The 12756-nt window shown below is 35.9% G+C and overlaps 1 protein-coding gene across 2 annotated transcripts in view; it reads left to right on the top strand.

The window, feature by feature from the left end:
- Window positions 1–12756, top strand: part of SLC9A9 (solute carrier family 9 member A9) — a 582632-nt gene that overhangs the window by 205979 nt on the left and 363897 nt on the right. The gene's annotated exons all lie outside the window — the stretch shown is intronic.

Here is a 12756-nt window from a genome sequence, read left to right as displayed (position 1 = left end):
TATATATCATCACTCAGTCATAGTAGCTCCTCATTCATTTTATCCCCTTGTTTGAAATGTTATCTCTCTAGTTCAGAGTGCCCAGTGATGGTTTCTAGTCTGGGCCCAATATAGCCAGCCATGTACTAAGAGAATGACTTGCACTAAATACAGTACACATGAGGCAGAAGTGGAACCAAGGTGCTAACATAATAAACTAAGAAATTACAAGGTTGCGCACGGTGGCTCACGCCTGTAATCCCAGCACTTTGGGAGGCCGATGCGGGTGGATCACAAGGTCAGGAAATTGAGACTGTCCTGGCTAACACAGTGAAACTGCGTCTCTACTAAAAATACAAAAAATTAGCCGGGCGTGGTGGCCGGTGCCTGTAGTCCCAGCTAACTGGGAGGCTGAGGCAGGAGAATGGCTTGAACCCGGGAGGTGGAGCTTGCAGTGAGCCAAGATTGCGCCACTGCACTCCAGCCTGGGTGACAGAGTGAGACTCCATCTCAAAAAAGAAAAAAAAAAAGAAAAAAAAAGAAAGGAATTACTGATCCAGGGACCAGAATATCCATGCTGGTATGGTCATTTCATTTTCTTTCTATCGTCAAGGTACTTAAGAAGATGAATTATAATCAGCATCCACTTTATTAATTCACCACAGAAAATTACTGTCATCGGGATTTCAAGTACCCCAAACACCATATGATAAAAGCAGCCTTTCCCATAGGCAGGCCTGCATATGAAAGCAAATAATATCAGAGGGTTGTATGGTAAACACAGGGACAGATGAAGGGTGTCAAATGTTTATCCTCATCCTTCACACAAAAGCTGTTGTTTATCCAATGGGTCTTTGAAATTTTGAAGTGCTTGGTAATGACCTCCTAAATCCATACCAACATTCAGGATAATTAAAAACTGCTCACTTTTAGTAAGATGATAAAATTTGGCCCTCTCAGTACTACACAAAGCTGGGAAGAAGACTAGCAGTGTTTGATTCTGTGATTCTTTTATGACTACCCAATCCTTTTTCTAATTGATACAGTATACTTTTGTCATGATGCATCAGTGTCATTTGTCTCTATCTAATGTCCTTTAATATCTGGTCAGGGGTTGATAGTGATTCCCTCTCATTCCCTCCGTTGTAACCAGTGGCATGAATGCCCACGCTAGTGCCTACTAACAGATAGTAGTTGATAGCTAGGCATCAGGCTGTCTATGAGAAGAACCAATCTTGACTTCTGCCTCATGCAAGGAAAGATTTCCAAAGGTTGCCACACTCGCTTCTAATAACATAATCTAAAATACTGCATACTAAGCTTTTGGGTCAGAAGTCAAGAGTTAAAGGAAGCTATGGTTCTCACTTCAGGGGGTGGAGGGTAGGTGCAGCTAAACAAAAAGGCGAAACTCTATAAATAGTTTCAGGGCTCTGAATTAAGAATTTTTCATCCGAAGACATATTTTCTTTCTAATACACTTAAACCTGACTTCTCATTCTAAGCAACCAAGAAAATGTCTTTTATTTCAGGTGACCAAGTCTGAATTTTTTCTAAGAAAAAACTTTCCAGAGAACAAGGGGCCAAATCAATATGCAATAATAATTTTGGTCTAAATTAAAAGCTCTCTCTTGGCCTGGAGAATATAATCTGCTCATATTACTTGAGCTTTGTAATGAATTTACAAGACAGGCTTATTGCCAGTTTTATGTGGGCTCTGCCTTACTGGGGCATGGGATGCTTAGGGAATCTGATTAAAACCTTGGGAAAGAGGAGCTGTTCAGCAATAGAGGGTGAATTCAGGGCCCATTTTTCTGTGCCTGACTGCAGGGCCTGACACCCTTGCCAGCTATTGGAAGATAAATAAACTGTCTTTGAATGCCTAGCTCCCTTGTTAATAGCTTTAAAATATTGGTTGCTTATGGGAAAGAAGTCAGGAACTCTTATCAATTTTCCTGCCCCAGGGGTCCTCAAATATATCACTTTTCCCGTTGCCAGAATGGCAGGCAGTATTGAAGGAAAAAGGAGGAAATTCTTTCACCATTTAGATGTTCTTCATGGATTCACAGCAAGAGTTTCTCATTTCAAAAGTTAGAGTGAATGCCCACTAAATTATTAGATGAAATAACTCACATAGAATTTAGACTCCCCTCTTCCTGGCATTATCCTGCAGTATCAGAATCATGATGTAGTTTCATCTGTTTTTTCTAAAGGCAATTAATTCAAATTGGATATATGAAAGTCAAATTCTAAAGTCTGTGCCAAATGGCTTATTTTCAGAATGGCAGTTAAATGGTCAACTTTGATCTAATGACATTAAGGTGAGCATGCTATATTTTGGGCCATTAAATTAAATTCTTACCCTAATGTGTTTTGAGGTTTATCCTTTTTCATTTTTACCCCCCATTCCCATTCTCACCCGCCTACTTTGCTTTTTATGGAGCTCAGAAAATCTTCTTGGCAGAGTTAATTCTTACTTATGTAACAGTTAACTATTTAACTTTTCAGACATTGTTTATTTTTCTTATAGCTGTTCACTTTTAGCCTTTTCATTAGCATACATATAATAGGAAAAGTAGAAAAATATATGCATGTATGCAGTTGACTTTCTTTTCATTAGTAATTCTAATACAAGTTTTCATGGAAAAACTTTAATCTTAGAACATAACCTCAGATGTGGAAAGTATGTGTTTTACTTCTCCATGGAGAAGTAAAGGTTGGGTTGGCAGTCTGGATTCTGACTTTATTATTTACTAGTTTTATACCAATGAGCAAGTCAGTCAACCTCTTTAAGTTGGTTTTCTCATTTCATCAAGATGGCAACTTTAGTATACATATCTATTCTCACCTTTAAAAAATAAAAACCTGTTGAGATTTTAGATGTCAGTTACGCTAAAGCTTCATATAGCTAAAGCTTTCATATAGATTATGAAAGCAAATAAGATCAACTTTAAGGGGAAACAACATTATAGAAAACTAAAACCCAAAGCATATATACTTACTAAGGTGTATATAAATGGCTATTATATCTACAAAACAGGGATAAGCTGAAATTTGAAATATAAATCATAGAAATTCAAAATAGGAAAATCTGTATTTCTCAAAGCCTTTGTTCAGTTTTTACATTCTTTTTGCTTTGTTTTTGTCTGACTGGGTTAATTTAAAAGATATGTATTCAAGCTTTGAAATTTTTCTGCTTTGTCTAATCTATTGTTAAAGCTTTCAACTGTATTTTGTAATTCCTTCTGTAAATTTTTCATTTCCAGAGTTTTGTGCTTTAAATATCTATCTCTGTAGTAAATTTTTCATTCATATCTTGAATTTTTTTCAGATTTCTTTGTATTGGTTTTCAACTTCCCCTTGGATCTCGTTGAACTCCCTTATGATCCATATTTTGAATTCTTTATCTGTCATTTTAGAATTTTCATTTTGGTTAAGATCCATCACTAGAGAGCTAGTGTGATCCTTGAGGGGTGTTACAACACTGTTTTTTCATAGTGGCAGAATTGGTTGGTTCCTTCTCGTCTGGAGAAACTGTCACTTCTTATTTTTGAATTTACATTCATTTTAATGGGACTTTATTTTTCCCCTTGAAAGTGTGACTGTTGCATATGTTGAGTAGGGTCACTTGGCTTTGCTAATTTGTGATCTTGGGGTGGGGGCTAAGGCTCCGTATGAATTCCTTGGTTATAGATAGCCTTAGTGTAATGGCTTGCTCAAATGCTGCTTGTTTGTAGGTTTTAGTAGTGGTGTACTCTGCATGTTGTCAGGCTCACTGTCTCCTGCAGAGATGGGGAAGTAGAAGTCTCAGGAGATTATCTCATTCCCCAGTGCTTTGCACTTCTGTTTATTCTCACTTATAAATGGGAGCTAAATAATGGGTACACGTGGACATAAAGAGTGGAATAATAAACATTAGAGACTCCAAAAGGTGGAAGGGTGGAAGGTAATGAGGCTGAAAAATTACCTATTAGGTACAATGTTCACCATTTGGGTGATGGATACACTAAAAGCCCAGGCTTCACAGCTATGCAATATACACATGTAATAAATCTGCACTTGTACCCCCTAAATCTATAAAAATATTAAAAAATTTAAAACTGGGAAAATCAAAATAAAATACTTAATAGATGAGCTGATATGATTGTCTACTTAGAAAATACGAGAGACTTAAATGGCAAAATACTAGAGAAATCAGAAATCTGGCTAGACAGATGATTGACAGACAAAAATCAATAGCTTTCCAGGACTTCAGCAACAATTAATGATAACATGTAATGGAAAACAGTTTTATTCATAATAGCATCTTAAAAATCTAACATAATTAGAATAACATTAAATAATAAATGTACAAGATATCTGAGAAGAAAAATTTTAAGTTTAGTAAAGGACCAAAAAGACACCACAAACAATAAGGAGACCTACTATGAGACAGGATGACAAGATTCAAAAGCCAATTCTCCCACAAGTAAACTATATCTTCAGTGTAAACTCACTTCTAAAATCACAACATATATTTTTAAGCCTATTCTACAGATCATGTGGAGCTTCTGCTTAAGACAGCAGGATAAAATAGTTTTATTCTACTAGACTCCCTGAAAACAAACTAAAACTAAGAAAAACACTGAAAAATAGAGAGAAAAAAAAAATAGCCGTTGAAACAGGAAAGTATTCACAACTCCAAACTATAAACTATGAAATATTTAAGTATGAAGTATTGCCGCTGAATAATGTGAAATCTTAAACAAGAGACGGTAAGATGCTGAGCCAAGTCTGTTTCTCTCGGACCTGATAGCACATCATACTACTGAAAGGAGCATCCAATATTCTGCTGTTTAGAGCACAGTTAAGATCAGTTAGATGGGTCAGGGGAAAATGGGGGAAATGGTCTGACCCCTCAAAACAGCAGCCAAATAGACATCATGCTGACACATTCTGGTTTCCTAGCCAAGGACTCTGCTGGAGGCTATTTGTATGGAAGAAAAGGAGAAGTTTTCAAATTAAAACATAATTCATCCGCAGCTTCGGGGATTTTTCTCTGTGCCACCTCAATTTGAATGCCATAAACTACAAAAAGATGTATTCCCAATAGCAAGGAAATAACAGATTTGGTGACAGATGCTTGAGACAGCCAGTGGCAGTTTTAAAACATAGCCCCCAAATTAATTGACACTCCTATCCAGAAATGGGTCTATGCCCCACCTTCAATGTAAAGAATACAGAAGGGATGCTGTCCCAGTTTCCAGGTCCAGGCCTTTAGTAACTAGCAGCTTCCACCTCCTCTCGCTTAGAGAACTTACTCTTGGAACCCAGCCACCTTGCTGTGAGGAAGCCAAATCAGTCTGTGGAGAGTTCCACCTGGAGAGGGAGCGACAGCCAGCAAGGCTTGCCAGACATGTGGGCGATCCATCTTTGAAGTGGATGCTGCAACCCCATTCAAGCTGCCCCAGCTGATACCATGTGGAGCAGAAATGAGCTGGACCCACTGCACCCTGCCCAATTTGCAGAAATGTGAACAAAATAACTGATTGTTATTTTAAGTCACTCAGTTGTGGGGTGGTTTGCTCTGCAACACTAGATAACCAGGACAAAACCCAAATTAAAACAGCAGTGAGCCTCAGCTTACTCTACCCTATTTCACCCCTTTCCCTGTACTATTGTTTAAATAATAGTCAGGCTTTTAAAAAGATGAGTTATAATCAAAAAGGAGGGAGTAGTACATATTCATTAAAACTGCAAAGTAATTTTTTATAAATAATGGAGGGAATTTAAGCCAAAGAAGAGCCCACAATCCCCAAAAAAATATCAAAGTATTTCAGAAAAATTGTAGACAAAGAGTACTCCATTATTCTGAAGGACTTGCAGAAAATATGGATCTCTCCATCTATCTCTATATTGTGTGTGTGTAAAGCAATAAACATCAAGCAAATGCTCCTAAGTATCAAGCAGACAAAAATGTTCAGAGCAAAGTTCAAAATTTTATAGAAGAGATATAAAATAATTAAGGGAGATTAAAAGTGTGCTGGCAATACTCATGGAAAATGTTGGAGAGATAAATAAAATCACTAAAGAGACAAAAGACACTCTAGAAGCCACAAAAATACAATGAACTTCACTGAAAATATTATTAAATACATAGAAGACGCATTTGGGGAAATAACACAAAACAAAGTAGAAAAGAACAAAGATATAATGACTCCAGAGAATATGACAGAAATGAATGACAGATAGTTGGATGGTTTTGAAGAAGAAAACACTTGGAAAAATATCATAAGAACATGGTGTAAAACAATATTCTCCTGAAACAATGTAATAAATAGATAGACATAAAGGACCCACTAGATTCCAGGAAAGTTTCATTTGGAATCATCAACAGCATAAGATAATCTGAAAAAGTTACTGAATTTCAAGCTTAAAGAAAGGATTATGGGAGCACATAGGCAGAAAATTCAAGTCACTTACAAGAGCAGAAATAATCAGGTTGGCTTTCGAGTTGACCACAGTGACATTCAATTTCAGAAGATGGAAAGGCAGCACATTTTCACTTCTGAGGGAAAGAATATGAAACCCAAGCCAGATTGTTCCTCCAATATAAAGGCAACAGATTGGGTGTTTTAATAAATAGTGTGGGGCAATGGGCTATTCCTTTGGGAGAAAAGTTAAATGCCTAATTCACATCATTCCTAAAATGAAACTAGAAGGATTACAGAGCTCAATGTTAAGAAAAACTACAAAAACATTGCAAGCATGTTTTAGAATTTTAGAATATTAATACTCTTCCTAAATAAAATTCGAATCCTAGAAACAATAAAGAAATAGATAGTATTTTATAGATCTTGTGTGTGTATAGCTATAGATATGTTCAATGTTTTCAAGAATATTTTTGCCAGTATCAGCCAAAATTTAAATGTGCTCAGTGAAGGTACTTCTAGCAATCTACCTTACAAAATATTTGTTTACATCAACAAAGATATTTATACACTGTATCATTGTAATAACAAAAAAATGTAAATAGTCAAAATGTCTATTTATAAGAAAGATTAAATATATTGTGCTACATACAAACAATGGCATACTTTGGAGCTTTAAAAAAATCTATGGCCTGAAAAAACCTCTAAGACATTTTAAGTTAAAAAACGAAGTTTCTGAAAATGTATAGTGTATAATAGTATTTATTTAAAAATTGTATCTGTATAGCAATGCATATAAATGTAAGTAAAAGGGTTTTTACTCTATATACTTTTACATAGCCTTAATCTTTAAGGCAGAAAATACATTACTATTTTACTTCTGTAATAAAAATGATTTAAGAAATAAATGCATTTTTAATTGGAATGAAATTATCTCCCTGCTCACCTGATAGATGTTGTAAGTTGTATTTACGCTGTATCCTGATCACCTATAACTAGCATAAGAGTTGGCCGTTTATTGTTAGTAGGTCTCTATCTATTAATGAATGAATGGATAGGAACATAGTAAGAATCCAATGAAGGGATGTTTGTAAAAGGCATAAGGTATTTGTGTGACAGCAAAACGACTTTAAATGATGAGAGTAAAACTCTAGGAATGCATGTGTCTCTGATGCCAGGACAATTGACTGAAAAGTGAAATCTTTGGCCAACGAACCAGTTGTTTAACTGATTAGTTTGGTGACTTGGACGGGATAGACCTAACCAGACCTGACGGAGCCCTAATATCCCTGCTCAGAATTGTGTCCATATTTGTGGAACAGTTACATCCATCTCCCAAACCATAGGAACAGATTATCAAATCAGACAAATATGAGATTTATCACTTAACGTGTGGACTTCTAAAAATATAAATGAAACTTTCCTCTAGCTGCAACCCAAACCTCAAATTTATCATTTATATTATTTTTTTCTTTAAGTTCCAAATTACTAACCATGTAATACTATTCAAGAGGTATTCGATTTATATGTACATAAACTTGTCTCAGGAAAATAAATTTCCATAAAATCAAAATTTATTGTTGGGGTGGAAGATCTAAGAATTTTGGGGATCAGTTGGGTAATGTTACTGTGTGGTGGTCCTGGATACAAGACAAGAAGTGATGGGGTCAGTAGGTAAGTGGAGGGTACATGCACTCAAAAAGTGCCTCAGGTTCAATTTTTATTTTAAACCATGTGATGGCCAAACATAATTGGATATGGACAGTTGTGACCCCCAGGCTTAATTGCTATAAACTCTCCATTCCATTAGAATCTTTTCATTGTGACCCTCATCCCAGGCCACTCTCCTTTCCACCTTTACTCTTTTGTGCCTGCTGTTTTGTCAACCAGAAATTCCCTCTAAGTCATCTGCCTCCAAATGGCAATCATTTTGCAAAGCTGAGATCATATTCTACCTTTTGGGCAAACACTCTCAAGAACTTGCCAGCCACTGATTTTCTCCCCTCAATCCCCAGAGAATGCTTTATTTGGAACCATTGACTCTCAAAGTGAGACAAGGAGTTAAAGGTCTGTAGTCCAGTCACAGATATAAATCATATCCAACATGATCACATGAGGTTGCTCTGCTTAGATCTGATGATCTCAGGAGAAGGTGGGCAGTTGAGGAGGCAAGTTCTTCCTCATCTCTTGCCTGCTTCGCTATATCTTCAAGTCACTGGTTCTGGTCCAGCCTGTGGGAATCATAGTCAGGAGCAGCCTATGTATTGTTGTGCCTGCCCAGTATTGACTAGCAAAGTGTTTTTTAGAAAAATATAAATTTATTGTCCAAATTTTAAAAAATCAAGAGAACTAGCATAAAAATCCAGATTTCTAGTTTCTTTTGAAAAAACTGGAAGATGTAGGAATATTGGGAGAGTGCAGATACATCTCCTCTGACAACAATTAAGCTGGCATTAAGAAGCGGCTATCCCTCCCCTTAACCCAGGCACAACACCTCCAAACTGAGCCTAGGGACCATTTGCTATGGGGTATTGAGTTTGAACAGTGGCTTTTTATGAAAGAGATAAGAGGAAAGGCAATATATTTTGTGCTCATGTCTCTATCAAGGAACGAAATGTGAAAGAGTGAGATTTTCCTCACTCACATTGCCTGCCCAACCCCTGTGGAAATTTGAATTTGTCACCTGTAATATTGAACAAGAGTACCCTCTCCTTGATATGAAAGCTGTTTAAATAATAGAAAAAGTAAAACTATCAAAAAGAATTAAATGTTGTCTCCTCTGCCAGTTCCTACTTCAGTTCTGTATAAGATATAGTTCTGATTCCCTTCATCATTGTAGTTGCTCTCCTGTGAACAAGTTTACTTCTATATTTTCAAAAGTGCATTAGAATTTTTGACCCAAATGCAGGGATTATTTTTAATCCCTACTAAGTTTTGTTTGGATTTATGCAAGGCACTTGGCCTCTCATCAGTAACTTGTGGACTAATTTGAAGGATTTAGAGTTAGATGTAGGCAAAATTAAGTAATTGGGTATTGATTTATTTAGCAATAAAATCCAGTATTTCTAGTAGCTTTGCTGAGAGCTCTATTTAAGGACTTATCCTGTTTAATATTTTTATCAGTGACTGAAATCATGGGACAGATTGCAGGCTTGTCAAATTTGCAATTGATATGAATCTGAGAGGTATAGCAAGTATACTAAATAAAATATCAAGATTCCCAAAATATAGCAACGAGCTGGAAAAAGACTTCTTGTGTATTTAAGGTTAGTTTGACATAACTAGTCTCTGAATTATTAATTATATTTTAATCATCCTACCAGATTTTGTTTTAAGCTATTAACTGATAAATAATCTTAGGTAACAGGATTTCCAAAGAAATACACTGTAAGCAAAGTCTATAATATTCAGAAAATACATTGGAATATGAATTAATTTTTAAAATTTTTTCAAATGATCAAACTCAAAAAGGAGCGATAAATCGGAATTCCATTTTCCCCCTCAAATTTTCACTTAGTAAACTCAATCCAGGGCCTGAGAGTTAAACTCTGATTATTTTTCCCCATGAACTGCATTATCATTAACAAAATTGATCTTATCTGAAAAATCTCACCGATAATAGTCAAGGCAGAAAGAATCTACCTTAGCTTCTGTGATAAAAGAAAAGGCTTTATGCTCTTATCCACAAGAATCACTTCTTCACCCCAAGTAAACTGGCATGTTCAGAGCAAAAAGACAATTCACTAAAATGGAAGGTATTTGTGGTTATCCTGCACCTTCCTAGAAGGTGGTTACATTGCTAGAGCAGCTCTGCAGTTCTTGAGACACAATCAATCAGACAAGTGGTTATTTTCTGCTGTTGCTTCTCTGGGTTTTGCCTTTTTTCCCTACTTAAATGGCTTGGCTTAGGGAGTTATTTAAATAAATGTGAAATCTCTGTATTTCAGTTCACTTCACTTCTCACTGAGTTTGAAGCATCTCCTTGATGAATAACCCAAAGATAATTATTATAAAGAATAACAAAAGGTTGTCTGTCAGTTTTTTTTTCTCTTTTTCCCCCAGGCCAAGTTGAGGATAAATGGTTGTGGAATTAACAAAAAATACATGTTTTTGTTTTTTCATTGAGCCTCATATTAGCCACTAAGGAAGTAAAAATAATATAATTGGATTATCTTTCATCTCCTTGCCAAAAATGATTTCTCTGCTGCTGTGTCTTGACATCCTCCATTGGTCCTCCAGATTTACAGCCCTAAGAAGACAAGGAGTGCTTCTGTTCTGGTCACCACTGAATCCCCAGTGCCTAATGCCTGGCTCATAATAGACTCTAAATAAACACTTGTTGAGTGAATGAACATCTCAGGACCTTTGAACATGCTATTCTTTTTGTCTGGAATTCTCTACCCCCAGTGCCACCTAAAACATCCCACCATTCCACCCTCTTCCTTTCCTGGACAGCTCTTTCTCATCTGTCAAATGTCAATTTAAATGGAGTGTCTTGGCATGAATTTTGCCCGACTATTATAGCTAGTATATCTCTCTCCCTTGCCCCCCACTACACACATACACACACACACACACGCACACACACGCACATATACTGGTAGGGCTACCAGATTTAGCAAATAAAGATGTAGGACACCCAGTTAAATTTGAATTTCAGACCAATAATGAATAAAGTCTTAGTATTTAATATTGGCAACTCTAAATACTATGCCCCGATCGTAGCACTTATCATAATTTGTAATTATATTTTGTTTACTCATTTATTGTCTATTATTCCCTAATATATTTTAAACTCCATGCTAGCAGGGACAATGTCTGTTTTCCTCACCAACCTATACCATCGTTCAGCACAGTTGTCTGCACTAGTAGATACTCAGTATGTACTTGTTGAGTCAGTAGTTTGGACCTCAGACAAGCTGTCAAGCTTATGATTGTCTATTAATTGATAAATTATTTGGGTGGACAGGCCATTTATTTATTTAGTGGTTCCCCCGTGTGGTTACTGATTACAGTCAGTTACATTTTTAAGATATTACCTTATCTCTTGATGATGTCACCACAAAAGTAACTTCTCTACATGCAGATGTTACAGAGGAAAACAGGGAGATGGTCATAATTTACCCCCAAAAGACTAACTAGTTAAATGTCGATAGTGTAGCTCCTTTGCTGATGATTGATTTAATCTTTTGGAAAAAATATATATACTTAACTGAACTACATTATTATTATTTTTGCTCAATAAGAAGTTTTGAATATATTAATCTGGGAGAAAATAGAATAGTATTGACTGTAATATTTTAAATACATATTTAAATACATTCCTTGGGCCTGATTCACAGCATCTATAAAATGAGACTGTTGACAAAATGTCTTCTAATTTTATGTTATGAACTCTGATACCACCAAAGTTTAGGCCATAAAATTATTTTGCAGTTCAAAAAATGATTATTCTAACAGAAATAATCAAACATAGTCATTTAAATGACTAAAATATGTCTCTATAGTTCATCTTACTAACATTAAATATGATAGAGTGAGTGTTTATAATACAGATGGTCTCCAATGTACAATGCTTTGAGGTAATGATTTTTCAACTTTACAGTATTGTCAACTCTAAATACGTGAGTGTTTATTATACAGATGGTCTCCAATGTACAATGCTTTGAGGTAATGATTTTTCAACTTTACAGTATTGTCAACTCTAAATACGTGAGTGTTTATTATACAGATGGTCTCCAATGTACAATGCTTTGAGGTAATGATTTTTCAACTTTACAGTATTGTCAACTCTAAATACTAGAGTGTTTAGCAACACTCATTCAGTAGGAAACATACTAAGAGCACCCATACAACCATTCTGTTTTTCACTTTTGGAACAGTATTCAATACATGATATGAGGTACTCAACATTATATTATAGGCTTTATGGTAGACGATTTTGCCCAAGTGTAGGAGAATGTGAGTGACCTGAGCATATTTAAGGTAGGCTAGGCTAAGCCATGATGTTCCATTGGTTAGGTGTATATTAAATGCATCTTCAACTTAACGATATTTTCAACTTACCATAAGGTTATTGGGATGTAACCCCATCGTAAGTGGAGGTGCATCTGTACCCTTTCTCTCCTTTTATCCCTCCATCCCTCCATCCTCCATCTAGCTGTCCCTTAGGAAAACAGCTTCTGCTCCCCAGTTGCTCACATTCTAAACAAAAGCATGCTCCTTCCCAGCAGTTACAGTGAGAAAGCTGTATTTTCCTAATGGTGTTTAGAAGGGTAAAATACATAATACATTAAATTAGATAAATCAAATACAATAAATACAGATATATTAAGTAAATAATGGCCTGCCCTCCTGGCAGCTCACAGTT

Source organism: Pan paniscus, chromosome 2 (genome assembly GCF_029289425.2).
Source record: "Pan paniscus chromosome 2, NHGRI_mPanPan1-v2.0_pri, whole genome shotgun sequence".
NCBI lineage: Eukaryota > Metazoa > Chordata > Mammalia > Primates > Hominidae > Pan > Pan paniscus.
The sequence above is the reverse complement of the archived record's forward strand: the minus strand, read 5'-3'. Positions and strand labels throughout refer to the sequence as shown.